General features: G+C 37.2%; 1 protein-coding gene across 1 annotated transcript in view; it reads left to right on the top strand.

The window, feature by feature from the left end:
- The first annotated feature begins 1,508 nt into the window (after positions 1–1,508).
- MAP3K2 (mitogen-activated protein kinase kinase kinase 2) overlaps positions 1,509–15,123 on the top strand; it is a 39,071-nt gene continuing 25,456 nt past the window's right edge. Inside the window, exon 1 of the mRNA XM_026708098.2 lies at positions 1,509–1,943. The gene's annotated coding sequence lies outside the window, so the exon portion shown is untranslated. The remainder of the gene's footprint in view (positions 1,944–15,123) is intronic.

Genomic DNA, 15,123 nt, shown 5'->3' with positions numbered 1-15,123 from the left:
TAAGATATACATCACTATCATCATAATCCATTGCTGGGATTGGGTTTAAACTAGCTAGGTCAGGGGTGTCAAACTCACGTCGACATGGCTGTGTCATGTGATATATCGGGACTTTTCCCCTCTTTGTTAAACCAGGCATGGGCATGGCCAGCATGTGATGCATCCGGCCTGTGGGCCGAGAATTTGATAGCCCTGAACTAGGCAATCAAATCTAGTTAACATTGCAGAATAAGAATGGACTTGAAATTAAGAGCCAGGGTGGCACAGTGGTTAGAATGAAGTATTGCAGGCTAATTCTGCCAACTGCCAGCAGTTTGATCCTGACCAGTTCAAGGTTGACTCAGACTTCCATCTTTTCAAGGTCAGTAAAATGAGGATCCAGGTTGTTGGGGGCAATATGCATGCTGACTCTTTAAACTGCTTGGAGAGGACTGTAAAGCACTATGAAACTCTGTAATTGTCATTTACTTTCCTCAGCCTTGCCAACCAGTTTTGCTCTATTTCATTATCTATTTACATCTCATTTCTGAAATATGTAAAGTCTTCTTTGCTGCTCATTGTCTGAAAGGAGCAATGAGTTTTATTTAGGCCACAGCTCACCTTGAGGACCACGATACCTTTAAACCCTGTCTTAAGTTTCATAACTCAAAGACTTCATTATTAGAAAGACCATAACTTTCATAACGCTGGTTTCTGTTGTTACAGAAATATGTTTAACCTCCACAATCTTAGATCATTGAGTCCATCTCTAGGTCAAGGTATCATTGACCAAAGGAAACTATGCTAAAATGATTTATTTTTGAAAAATATTTTAAAAAATATTTGTTTTCATGACTGCTGCTTCTTAGAGGGAAAAAAAAGACATTTGAAATTACACAAAACAAGTGTGTTTTAAATCATTTTGCCTCAAAAAGCCAATAAAGGTTCAGGGACTCAAGGTTTGTGGTCAGATAATTTGCTCAGAAAAATTACTTGAGCACAAAGGGCATTACTCTAAGCTTGGTCTGTGTGGAGCTGCCACCTAGAGGAACCCGGAAAGTGTACATATTGGTGCATTACTCCAGGATGCAAAGTATATCGTAAAATGATTTTACTGGAGATGGTGGGAAGTACCGTATAACACTATCGATAGTGTGCAGAGTGCAGAGTTCTTTGTTAAGACATAGAATCTATGCATTACATATTTCATAATATATTGCATGTGTATGTATGTTTGCGTATAATATTCCATATAAATTAAGGCCACGCATTCTAGCCGAAGAGTAGTGTACATCTGCATTCTTCAAGCTTACTAAACCACAACTTCCAGCATTCCTAGCTCTTTCGCCGGACCTGCCGGGAGTTGTAGTTCAAGGCGCTTCTGAGGTTTCCCAAGGTCTCCCCGCACTCTTCCTTGAAAACGCTGTCTCTAAGCTGCGGCGTCGGAACAGGGGGAGGGGAAAGGCGCGCGCTTGCGCGATGACGTTGACGTCGCCGCCGGGTTCGGTGTCACGGGTTTCTGCGTGAGGGAGGCGGAGCTCTGGAGAGGAAAAAAAAAAAAACCTGGAGGGGGCAGGGAGAGAGGAAGGTCTGGCTGAATAAGGTGACGGACGCGGGGTGGGGGGGCAACCGTGGTATCCTTCCCCCTGCCCCTCGCCCGCGTGAGTGCCTGGGTCCTTCAGCCGCCGCCGCATCTCTGCCTCCGTCCCCAACTCGGAGCTTGCAGCTTTCGTTTTCCTGTGGGGCGAGAGGCCGCCGGGCCTGCTCTCCGTCTCTCTCTTTCAACGCCATCCTCCCGTCTTCACCCGGCAGGGCCGAGGAGCATCTCGGGTCTCCGGTGAAAATCGGGAACCTGGACCACCCCCTCGGCGGCTTGGGCCCGAAGCCTTCAGTCCGGGGGGAATTCTCCTCCACCCTTTCTCTCCCCCCCCCCGCCCCCCGCGCGCCTTAATTCTGCCCCACAGGTACGTTGGGGATGCGCGCGTGCGTTTTTGTGTGCGCGCGCGCGACGAGCTGGAGGGGGGGGAGGCACCGATTTCGGCGCCTGATGAAAAGTGAGGGCTGGGGGCGGGGGGAGGAGAAGCAAAGCGGCCTGGGGAGGTTGGGCGCTGTGGGGCGGGGGCGGGATGGTGGTATTATGAATAGCCGCCGCTTTCCGCAGGTATCCGGCTTTGGATTGCAGGAGCGACCGCGGAGTTCTGAGGGAAGGAAGTCGCTTGAGTTGTGATTTGAGGGGAAAAGATCGAGGTTCGCTTGCGTTGCCTGAAAAGAAAGAGGGGGGGGCTACATGAGCTAGCTGACTTGTACTTGGGAGGGGGTTGTGGGGTTGGTATGAGGAAGCAGTCCTGCTTTGCTCACTCCCAACGTCTTTCTCAATAAATATAGGTGTCGAGTCCTGCCCAGGTATGCCTTGCACGTACTTTTTAAAAAATGTGTCATAATTGTTTGAGATCAAACTCCGCTATGGAAGAGAAAGCAATGTTGGTATAGGCTTGGCTGTCAACTGTTAATATTATATATGTGGCCCAATTTATACAAGAATAACATTTTGTTTTGGAAATGCCCTGCATGTTTTCCCTGCCTCCAGTGTCGTGCTGATTTATACATAATATATTCTGAGAATTGTGGGTTGTTGTACCAAAAAATACGATTTTTAATGTTTTATTTTCTGCAGTTGCCTCTTGAGAAAGCACCTTTGGTAATCTGCAGGTGGTTTTCTATATTTGGGGAAGAATGTTTAATCCATCATGAAAGAAGATGGAATTCATTTTATCAATTTAAAATATAGAAACAGATTAAAATTAAGGCTCCGTAGTGTTATAAACTACTTTATAACTAGTGTTATAAAGAGATAATTTGGGTGTATAATGAGTATTATCCACGAGAACTGTACTCTGGTCAGTTTTGAGTGATCTTGACTAATAGTTTCACTGAGTGATCTTGGAAAACAGATTACAAGTAGAAAAGGTTATATTTGCTTAAGTGGTTTGTAATATGATACTCCCAGTGAATACAGGTTTTATATATTTTTGCTGTTTGTGATTGTGCTTTTAACTGCTTTTTACCATGTATTATTTGAAGCATATAGGCTCTGGGGACAACTGATTGATTGTCCCCAAATTTATGAGTGTTGCCCATCAGTGCATATTTGTAAACGGAAAAATGAACACTGGGTTTCTTTTGCCCTGTGTTGTGAAATGTTGAAATACATGCAAGGAATTTCTCTGGCTTCCGCTTTTGCTTGGTAAGCAAATTCTTCCAAGTTCGCCATAACATTGTGGGTTTGAGGCTCAAAGTCTAGAGATGCTGACCACATTTTAAAGATATTTATATTTCAGGTTCCTTTCCCTCACTCTCATAGTAAAAGAGGCTACTAGAAGCTCACTTTGAGATTTTTTTTAAAAAAGCAAACTCGGAAAATCAGTTTAAAAATAACATGTTGGTACACTTTTGATATCTGGAATAAATATGCATACAGTATCTACATTTCATAATGTGCACTTTAACGTGTTTTTTTTTTAATCAAATAATTTAGCCTTCATAGATTAGCACTGGTTTTGGTAATTATAAGTAGGCCTATACAAGCTGGTAGCTCTTTAGCAGGGCTTCCTCTGCCAGATTGTAACATTCAAATGTTTTGCAAGAGCAGTACAATCCTCAGATAATTGGCCATAAATTGTTTTATAGGTTAAACCAGCATGTGAAATTTAGTCCAGAAATCAGTCACTAGCTACCAGAGCTACCATACCATACCATAAGTATGCAATGTGATTTTAATACTGTGGAGATATAGATAAGTAGCTCGTCTACCATATTTTGCTGCAATGATTTTGGTGCTCTTTGAGGAGAGTTCTTCGTAGTAGTCATAGTGTAACCAGGGTATAGATAACTGTTACATAATCAGATTGGCCCACAAATGGGCACACATGTAATTGTTTAAGGCCCTCTCTCCTCACTACTCTCCTAGAATAGAGTAAGATCAAAGCATTGTAAATCTTCCTGTGCAAAATGTAAGTTCTTTCAGAGTAGATGCTATCCCGGATAGAAAAAAAGCCAGTAGCTTTTTATTAATCAGCAATATTTCTGTCCAACTTGCACTAATTTATTACTTTGAAGATCATTATCAAATTTAGGCAATGTTCAATATAACTTTTTTATAGTTAGGAGAAAAAGAGCAATAATGTTGAACATTCAGACAAGGAAGAATTTGGCTTAAACAACTACTTCTCAATTTAGGACCACAATTGGGACCAGAATTTCCATTGTTAAGCAAGATGGTTGTTAAGCAAGTTGCACCCAATTTTGCCACCTTTTTTTTGCAACAATTGTTAAGTGATTCAATGCAACTGTTAAGTGAATCGTGTGGTTGTTCAGCAAACCCAGCTTCCCCTTGACTTTGCTTGTCAGAAGCCATATAGAAAGGTCACAAACAGTGATCACATGACCCTAGGATACTGCAACCATCATAAATAAATGTAATAAGAGTGTGGATTTGTCATAAGAGTGGATTGGTCATAAGTCACTTTTTTCAGTGATGTAACTTCGAACAGTTGCTAAATAAATGCTTGTAAGTTGAGGATTACCTGTAATGTATGGTTTCCCCATTTCACCTGGCTATTTCATTTTCCTCTACTTATGTATTTAGTGTGTATTATTCAAATCTATACAGCCCACCATCTCATATATATATGGGAGGCTTAAGAATTATGTCTGTCTGTCAGTCAATCAGTCAGTCATCTAGGCAGGATAGCATAGTGATAAGAGGGCTGCCCTTTGACATAGGAAGTACATTTTGTTTGAATCCCAGCTGATATCTATCTTACTTTACTTACTTACAACTAAGGAAGGTCCTTTGGAAAGACCCCCTAACACTTCACCTACCTACCTACCCTAGATATGACAGTGACACGGACTAAGAGTCATGCTGGCTTGGATGTCACCTGCATTAATAAGGTCTGCGTCAGATATTGGAGAACCAGGATAATCTGACCATAAATGGGCTACTGGAACAAGCCAGACATGGACAATAGAAGAGAACCTGAAATGGGTGGAATGCTACTGGAACAATAGACCTGGTGAGTTAGCATATATATAATATATGAGGGCACTATGGAAGAACAGAAGACTTACATATACACTAATTGAGAAACAGCTAGTTACCCAGTGCTTCAGCATAAGTGAAGAGAAAGCTGTTCTCACAACTTGAGATGGATCAGTTACACATTACAACCCTGATTCAAGAAGATCCAGAAGAAGAATTGGATGTACAGGCAATACTTGAACCGGGAATGTCATTTCCATCTCCTCCATTATAAAGCACAGCAGTAGATATGAGGAATAAGAGGACAAACTAGTGACATTTAACCCCAGAGACCATTCTCAAGGCTCAGTGGAAGAATACTATCCGATAGTATGCTAGAGCAGAGTCCACAACTTCCAGTCTGCAGCCTGCTACCAGGTTGCGGCCTGTTGAGAACCAGGCTGCACAAGTGGGAGGCAAACACTCAAGTGTGCAAAGCTCCAGTTGTGCAAGTGGCACATGCTCACACACAAAACATAATCTCTCACCTCTTCCTGCTGTCACCCCCAGTCCATGGAGATGGAAAGCTTGGAGACCACTGTGCTAGAGGATGCCAATTGAGCTCTCATGGCAATCCCTACTACCACTATATCTCAAACCTACTGAACTGTTAAATACTACATAATTGTATGATGATTAAATCATGTTAAAATATATATTTCATATTTGTATGCTTATATTTTCTGTGAGCATTCTGAACAACTCTTTCACAATGCTAACTCTGTACATTAAAACAGCAAATATATGCAATATGTTGTATTCAAATCCTCTTTTCATTCTAAATGATATCTGCTAAACAGATATATCTTTTCTTCAGGCAAGAATATCCTTTGTGTATTATGATTTGGAGCAAGATGAAAAACATTATTCTGACTTTCTTCTATATTACTTCTTTCTTATTGATGTAGTAGCACAACTGAAAATGAAGCCAACACAATTAGCTTACTCCTACTTCCTTAGTCAAGTGAACAACTACAAAAAGTAAAAGAGCTTATGTATTTATAGCACCCTTCCCCAACTTGGTCCCTGGCAGCTGAAAACTGGCAGAGATTTCTGGAAGTTAATGGTCCTCAGATTTTGGAGAACTGTTTCACATATTGATCTTGGCAAAAGTTCATGATGATGTGACTTGCCAGTTATCACATGACCTCACAGTACACTTGATTATATATAATATGAACAAATTATGAGCATTATTACATTCTTTAATATAGTTGGAAGCAGACATTTATGGGTTTTTTTTCTACTTAATGACATTTTATTGTTATCTACATATAGCACTATGGTAAAACTCAATTATGGTTATTTTTAGAAAATCAAGTGTTATATATTATGGTTTGAAACTAGGCTTAATTTATATATATGTATGTATATGTTTTCTTAAGTTTTAACGGGTACTTACATGTATGGTATTCAGCTTTGCTTGGGTATTTTCCCACGTCATTGTAGTTGTGCTTTTAAAGTTGTAGCAACATTTCGGCAGAATCTCATCTACCATCATCAGGCTTCTGTATTGATATATATATATATATATATTTAAAAAAATCAAATTTATGATCACATGAACAACTTTTGGATGTTTAGCAACTAGTTTATTTTTATGACCATTGCAGTGTCCAGGAATCATGTGACCTTCTGACAAGCAAAGCTTTACAACTGCAGTGATTCATTTAACAACTGTGGCAAGAAAGATCATAAAATGGGGCAAAACTCACTTAACAAATGTTTTAGTTAGCAACATAAATTTTGAGCTCAATTGTAGTCAGAAGTCAAGGATTGTGTGTGTGCATTCGGAAAGTATTCGGACCCCCTTCACGTTTGTCAATGTTATTATACTGCAGCTTGATTCTACAATTGTTGAAATTCATTTTTTCTCATTAATCTCATCAGTACCCCATAATGACAAAGTGAAAACAGAATTTTAGAAATGTCTATAAATTTATTAAAAAGAAAAAACTGAAATTTCACATTGGCATAAGTATTTAGATCCTTCACTCAGCACTTTGTTGAAGCCTTTGACAGCAATTATAACTTCAAGTCTTTTGGGGAATGACGTGACAAGTTTTGCAGACCTGGATTGGGGGATTTTCTGCCATTCCTCCTTGCAAATCCTCTCAAGCTCAGTAAGGTTGGAAGGTGACTGTCAGTGGACAGACATTTTCAGGTTTCTCCAGAGATGTTCAATAGGTTTCAAGTCAGGGCTCTGTCTGGGCCACTCTAGGACATTCACAGAGTTGTCCCTAAGTCATTCCTGTGTTGCCTTGGCTATGTGTTTTGGATTGTTGTCATGTTGGAAAGTAAATCTTTGACCCAGTCTGAGGTCCTGAGCACTGAAGCAGATTTTTATTGATGATATCAATGTACTATGCTCCATTCAGTGGAGTACTGCAGTGATGGTTGTCTTTCTGGAATACTGTCCCATCTCCACACAGAATCTCTGGAGCTCAGTCAGAGTGACCGCCAGGTTCTTGGGTCACCTCTTACTAATGCCCTTCTCAGATTGCTCAGGGGCTACCAGCTCTTAGAAGAGTCCTGGTTGTGCCAAATTTCTTCCATTTGAGAATTATAGAGGCTCTTAGAAATCTTCATTGTAGCAGAATTTTTTGTAGCTTTCCCCAGAAAGTGCTTTGCAATAATCCTGCCTCTGAGTCTTTAGGCAATTTCCTTAACCTCAAGGCTTTTGGTCTGCTACAATATACATTGTCAGCTGTGAAGCCTTCTATAGAAAGCCTTTCCAAATGATGTCCAATCAATTTAATTTACCATAGACTCCGATCAAGATTTAGAAACTTGTCAGCAATAATCAAGAGAAATGAGAGGCACCTGAGCTAAATTTCAAGTATTGCAAAGGTTTGAATTCTTATGCCAATATGATATTTAAGTTTTTTAAAAATAAATTTACAAACATTTCTAAAATTCTGTTTTCACTTTATCATTATGGAGTACTCAGTGTAGATTAATGAGAAAAAAATGAATGTCAACAACTGTAAAATCAGGCTGCAGCATAACAAAATCGACAAAACTGAAAGGGTCTGAATACTTTCTATATGCTAAGATTATATATGATAAGCTATGATTAATATTAGTTTCTTCAAGTCATGTAAATTGGTTGTTAAGTGAGGACTACCTGTACTAAACATATTTATTACTTTTTTAAAGTATGTATACCTAGTGGTAAAAAACAGAAAGGTAAGACATTGGTGGATTTTTTCTGACAGTGAGTGCTGCCACTGTATTTCTTGGGCCTGTTTGCTAGAATTGCAATTCCAAAGCTGACTTTAATGCTTAGACATGTTTATATGGGTAGCATCAGAGTTTTAAGAGGGACCCATGGCACTTCTGATTGAGCGAGCAACCAAATAAGCAATCAGTAGGTCATCTAGGATGAGAAAAACATTTTTTTTGATCTCCTGGTGCCTGAAAAGTTATCTTTGATAAATTGAAGTTTTCAGATTGACTTTAAAGATAGATGGATGTACAGTGCACTACATTATTACAATAATTCAGTCTGAAAATAATGAGGGCATGGAAAACTGATGCCAAGCCTACCTGATATCTAGTAAGACCTTGTTAAGAGATTTGGGAATTTCTCTTTTAAACAGCTGCTTAATATATGTCAATTTACTTGGGCTCTTTGCTGATGAGGTGAACTATTTTTGAAGCTTAAATTTTTTTTATTTGCCAGCTAGAAAGGTTATAACACTGAAAGTCTCTTGTGGCAGTTTTGATTCCTTGATATTCATATAGTGCTTTAATTGAACTGTTTGCACATCTGCCAGTCACCTCCAGATGTGCGGCCCAGTTCCTAACAGTACCAGTCCTCAGCCTGGGGATTGGGGACACCTGCTCTACTGGCTTAATTACCCCTAATTTTACAGAAGTATAAGATAGTCAAGACCTTCTCCCAAAGTGAGTGGGTAAATTCTTATTGAAAAAGATGGTCCTGAACATACACAAATGACTAAATAGCTTTTAAAGACTCCGGAAAAAATAAAATTAGTGCAGAATATGGCAGTGCCATTGCAGGTATTAAATCCAAGAGTATATTATACTTGCGCACAAGGCTCTACATTGTTGCTGAAAAGCTGTATAAGTGCAATTCAGAGTACTAGTATTAACCTATAAAGCTATGTATGATTGGCACTAGGATAACTTCAGGATTGACTCCTCCAACTAATAACAGCTTATTGCAGAAGAAACTCCTGCTTACCCCACATTTTAGAATGATAAATGTGGCTAAGTGCTTTTCTATTAGATAACTAATATTGTGAAATAGCGTCCCTGTAAATATTACATTAACCTCTGCCTTAATGCTTTTCCACACAAAAAAAATAAGGTTAGATTATTCAGAAGGGCCTTTGGGAATAAATAATTTTTTCACAGTTATTTTATTGAATCTTATTTATTTTATATCCCGCCTTATTATTTTCATTATAAATAACTCAAGGTGGCAAACATATCTAACTATTTCTTCCTCCTATTTTTCCCACAACAACCTTGTAATGAGAGACTGACTTAAAAAAAAAAATTAAAGTAGAAAACTGGCACTGAAAAGATACATGACAAAAACATTTTAAAAAGCACAGTATAAGATAGGAATAAACAGTTCATGCGTTGCATATGGTCTATAAGATAATTCTATTCAAGCAGCTTATTTCTTAGATCAGTTTTGGATTACCCTGATTTTCTAAATCAGGGATAAACAACTTAGGACCTTCTACAAGATCTGAGTTACATGAGGGAGGGCAGAGCTGGCGTCGCGATGATACGGCATGCAATCTTGGAGGTCTGAGATCGCTGCTGATATCTTTGCTCCTGGGTGGTTCTATCGGATCTAAACCGTCCCGAAGAGGCGGTGAAAGTGAAGAGCGCATCCTGTTGATTCCAGGGATACCACAAAGTCCCTGGTAGACCCAGGAGAAGCTCTTCTTGCCAGCGGCAAAGAGGCAGCCATTAAAGCTGCTGAAGTTGGGACAGCTCCGAAACGGAAGAGAGCAGAAAAAGAGAATGTGCCGGTTTGGTGAGAACTTTTTTTTTATTCTAAGATCTGAAAGGACACCCTAAGGAAAAGAAAGAATCTGTAAAAGTTTTGACAGAAGTGATTAAGCAGCAATTTTAAACAGGAATGTCAAAGTAATGTGGTTTTTTTTTCCTCATTGCTGGATCTTCTATATATGATTGTATTTTGAAACTGGACTGGTTTTTTTGTTTATATCTATTTTTTTCTTCTCCTTTTTGATTTTGTAATATAGGCTAGAGGCTCCCTTTAGTTATTTCATTTTTTCTTAAATATCTTTTTCTTTTTTTATTAATTCTTAGTATATCCTGGTTGGAAAAGGAGGGGGAAAGTGAGAGCAAAGAAACTTTGTAACACTGCCAACTAGAGGCTTGAAAATATTCTATTTCCCTGTGACCAGACAAAGCTGAGAAAGAAAGAACTGAGACTCTTTTTCAAGGACATTGCTATTTGATAAGATAGAGGGAAGAGCATGGGAGAGTATTATTGCAGGTGCTCTTCTGGATTTCTATCAACAGCTGGAGTCTGGTGTTGAAACGTAGGGAGGAAAAAGGTGATAAGTTTTTGGAGAAGAGAGTTATAATAAGAGCCTTGGATAATTAAACAAAGTGCAGTGTGCCCTTTTTACTTTTCCTAAGTTGTGCTATCCTTCCTCACCAGCTTTATTGTATTTTTTTATCTTTTATTTTTTGTAATAACTATTTGGGTTTTTGGCTTCGTTGGAGCTTGTCTTTGTTTTTCTTTCTTTTTTTATATATTGGAAGTCCAATCTCTACGTTTGCTTTTTATTTTAAAGGGAAAGCCTTAAAAGCCTTTTTTCCCCCTTTCCTGGTATTTTTGTTGTTTCATCTACCTTTCTGGTTTATTCTTATGCACTTTTTTCTATTTGAGACCTTTCAATTGGATTAAGGTGTTGAAGAACCTGAAGAATTTTTCCTTTTCCTTTTTTTTTCTTTTTCTTTTTCTTAAGTCTTTTTATCTAACTATTGATTGGATTAAGGTATACAAGAACCTGAAGAAATTTTTTCCTCCCTTTTTTATTATTATTATTGGGCTTCTTTTTTCTACTATTTTTATTTTGAACTGTAATTGGTTACTTCACAATTGGATTAAGGTTTAGAAGAACCTGAAGATATTGAATTGCTTAAAATGAGTAGGAAATTTACAGCTCCTGGTTCTTCAAGTTCTATGTCTTCCTCTCCACTATCTGGAGGACAACGTTCAATACAGACAACGTTAAAGCTAAAAAAAGAACAAGAAAAAGTGACTCTGCAGATGATTATGCAAGGAATTCAAAATATTCAAGCAAGAGCAGAGAATATTGAAAAGAGAATAGAGAACATCGAACAAAGAACAGAGAATATTGAACAAAGAACAGAGAACATTGAACAAAGAACAGGGAAAACCGATGAAAAAGGAGAACATCTAACAAATGATGTTGAGGTATGATGAGAGATTCCAAAAGATTGAAGAAGAAGATAAACAAAGAGACAAGAAGATTGGAGATATTGATAATAGATTAACGGTGGTTGAACAAGATGAAAGTGGTATGTTGAGATGGGAGATGTATAGATCAGAATTCTATCTTAGATTCCAAAACGTAGAGGAAGAAAAAGGACAAAACCTAGCTGAGATAATGATAGAAATATTGGCTGAAGCTTTGGAAATAACTCAAGAGAAGATGATGGATGGAATAGATGAGGTTTATCAAGTTTTCACAAGATATGCGATGAGAAATAGCTTACCAAGAGAAGTTCACATTAGATTTACAAAGAAAGTCATTAAAATGCAAATATTGCAAGTGGCAAAAGAGAAAACATTGAAATATAAAAACAAGGAGATTGTGGTCTTGAAACAAATACCCAGAAGAGTGAGAGAGATGAGAAGAGAATACGGATTCCTGACTAAAATGCTATTTAAAAAAGAGGTGAATTATAGATGGCTGATTCCAGAAGCTTTAATGTTCACAGGGCAAGAACAGAAACATAGAATTGACTCAATTGAGAAAGTGGAATTATTTTATACAGAATTTTTTGGAAGGAGAGGCAGAAAAAAAGATCTCACTAATTGAATTCCAAGAGGACTGCCAAATGGCGATTGAAAAAGAAGAAGGTGCAGTAGGTGGAAAGGTGGAAGCCAAAGAACAACGTGAACTAAGATTTACGAGAGCTGCTAAACCAAACTACAAAATATAACCATGGAAGAGAAAAAAACTGATTACAATTAATATAAATGGACTTAACTCAGCCGTTAAAAGAAGGAAAACCTTTCATAAATTAGAGAAATTAAAATTTGATATAATTTGTCTACAAGAAGTACATATTAAAAAACAGTATGAACAACTGTTGGTACAGCCAAAATTAGGGAAAATATTTACTTCCTTTACCCAATGTAAGAAAAGAGGAGTGGTTTTATATATTAAAGAGACCACCTCAGCAAAATTGATCTATAGCGATGATGACGGAAGAATACTAATGGTGGAAATAATGGACAATAATATGAAAACACTCCTGCTTGCAATTTATGCTCCGAATGACAAACAAGAAGAATTCTACAAAAAATTACATATGAAAATAATTGAATTGGACTATGCTAATATAGTTATGATGGGAGATTTTAATGGAATTATAGACAATAAATTGGACTATACAGCAGAGAAAACAATAAACCAAAACAGAAAGACTCTCCCTAAATCTTTTTTTAAAATGGTAGATGAAATAAACTTAAAAGATACATGGAGAGAAAGAAATGCTAAAACTAAACAATACATCTTCTATTCAAATAGACACTTATCATGGTCCAGAATAGATATGATATGGATGTCAACAGAATTAATATCTAACATTCAAGAAATAAATATTGAAACAAGTACTTGGGCAGATCACAATCCAATGACAATTAAATGGAAAGGACAAAAAAGAAGATCTAGATGGACATTAAATAATACTATTTTAAAGGAAAAAGACTTTAAATGGAGAGAAGTGGATGGAGAAAGAATTTGCTTTTTTCTTTAGAGAAAACAAAAAAGAAGATAGATCAATTCAGAATGTATGGGATACAATGAAGGCATATATTAGAGGCTTGATAATAGACTATACAAGAAAAAGGAATACTATGAAAAGGCTAGCCTCTAAGGCCCTAGAGGATGAGCATAAAAGAGTTGAAAAAGAGCTATAGAAAATGCCACAGAAAAAGGTCATCAAGCTAAAAATGAATATAATTAAACACAAAATGGGTCAAATAGAAAAAGAAGAATTAGCACAGAAAATTAGAGGTGCTAAACAGAACTACTTTGAAGACGCAAACAAACCAGGTAGATGGTTAGCATACAAATTGAGAAGGGAGAAAGAATCAAGGAAAATATTGCAATTAATAGATGACCAAGGCCAAGTTTGCCATGGTAGCAAAGAGAAGAAGGAAATCATTCGAGACTTCTATGGGAAATGATATATGCAAGAGAATATTGGTGAGGAAAGAGTTAAGCAGTACTTACAGAACGCTAATTTACCTCAGATAACTAAAGAGACTGAAAAAATGTTAGAAAGCAATGTAATGATGATGGACTTAACCGAAGCACTCAAGAAGCAAAATAATGGAAAGGCACCAGGCCCAGATGGACTTCCGGCAGAATTTTATAAAACGTTACAAGAATCATTGAATCTTCCATTGCTAGAAGTTATGAATGAAGTTATGTTAAAGAAGAAGATACCTAAATCATGGTCAGAAGCCTATATTACACTTATTCCAAAAGAGGAGGCCAACCCATTGCAAATTAAGAACTATAGACCCATTTCTCTACTAAATGCAGATTATAAAATCTTTGCTTCAATATTGGCAGAAAGACTTAAAAAATATTTAAATAATTTTATCCATCCTGATCAAAATGGATTTCTGCCAAAGAGACAAATTTAAGACAATATGAGAGTAATCTTGGACACCTTAGAATACTACGAGGCACATCCTGAAAAACAAATGGCTCTGATATTTCTAGATGCACAGAAGGCATTTGATAATGTGAATTGGCGATTCATGTTATTACTGTTGGAACAGATGGGTTTTGCTAGAAAATTTATTCAAGCAATAGAAGCTATATACTATAAGCAAATGGCAAAGGTAATGATAGAGGGAGAACTGAAAGACTCTATTAATATAAGAAAAGGAACAAGACAAGGGTGCCCACTATCACCTTTGTTGTCTGTGCTAACTTTGGAAGTGTTAAACAGAAATATTGCAGATGAAAAGAATATAAAAGGAATGAAAATAAAAAAGGAAGAATTTAAGCTGCAAGCATTTGCGGATGATCTGATTTTCATTTTAGAAGACTCTTTAGAAACAGCATCAAAATTGATAGAAAAGATAGAGACATATGGAAAGGTGGCTGGTTTGAAAATAAAGATAAGACAAAGATTTTGACAAAGAATATGCTGTTAAGACAAAAGGAAGAACTGGCAGACTTATTGAAAATTGAGGTCACGGATAAGATCAAGTACTTGGGGATATATTTGACAGCAAGATGTAGTACATTAAAAGAGAATAATTATATGAAACAGCAGATAGCGCTAGATTTGGCAAAATGGGAAAACTTACAACTGTCACTAATAGGGAGAATTTCAACAATCAAGATGAATATATTACCCAGAATTTTATATTTGTTTCAAACAATTCCAGTTGGGCTTGGAAAAGACTACTTAGAAGATTTAAATAAAGCTGTGTTGAAATATATATGGCAAGGTAAGAAAGCGAGAATAAAGTTAAAACTTTTGCAAGATGCTAGAATTAGAGGAGGATTTGGTTTGCCTAATTGGGAGTTGTACTACCAAGCTACAAATCTGATGTGGGTTAAGGAATGGATAACACTAAGAAATACTAGATTGTTGACATTAGAAGGACATGATTTGTTGTTGGGGTGGCATGCTTTTTTATGGTACAAAGGAACTAAAACACAGGGATATTTTAGAAGACATTATATATGGGAGTCTCTGTGGTTAAACTGGGAGAAGATTAAAAGACAATGTTATTTGAAAATTCCAGTCTGACTATCGACTAT

The sequence above is a fragment of the Pseudonaja textilis genome, chromosome 1 (assembly GCF_049901715.1).
Source record: "Pseudonaja textilis isolate UNSWEBS1 chromosome 1, rPseTex1.2, whole genome shotgun sequence".
In the NCBI taxonomy this organism is placed as follows: domain Eukaryota; kingdom Metazoa; phylum Chordata; class Lepidosauria; order Squamata; family Elapidae; genus Pseudonaja; species Pseudonaja textilis.
The sequence above is the reverse complement of the archived record's forward strand: the minus strand, read 5'-3'. Positions and strand labels throughout refer to the sequence as shown.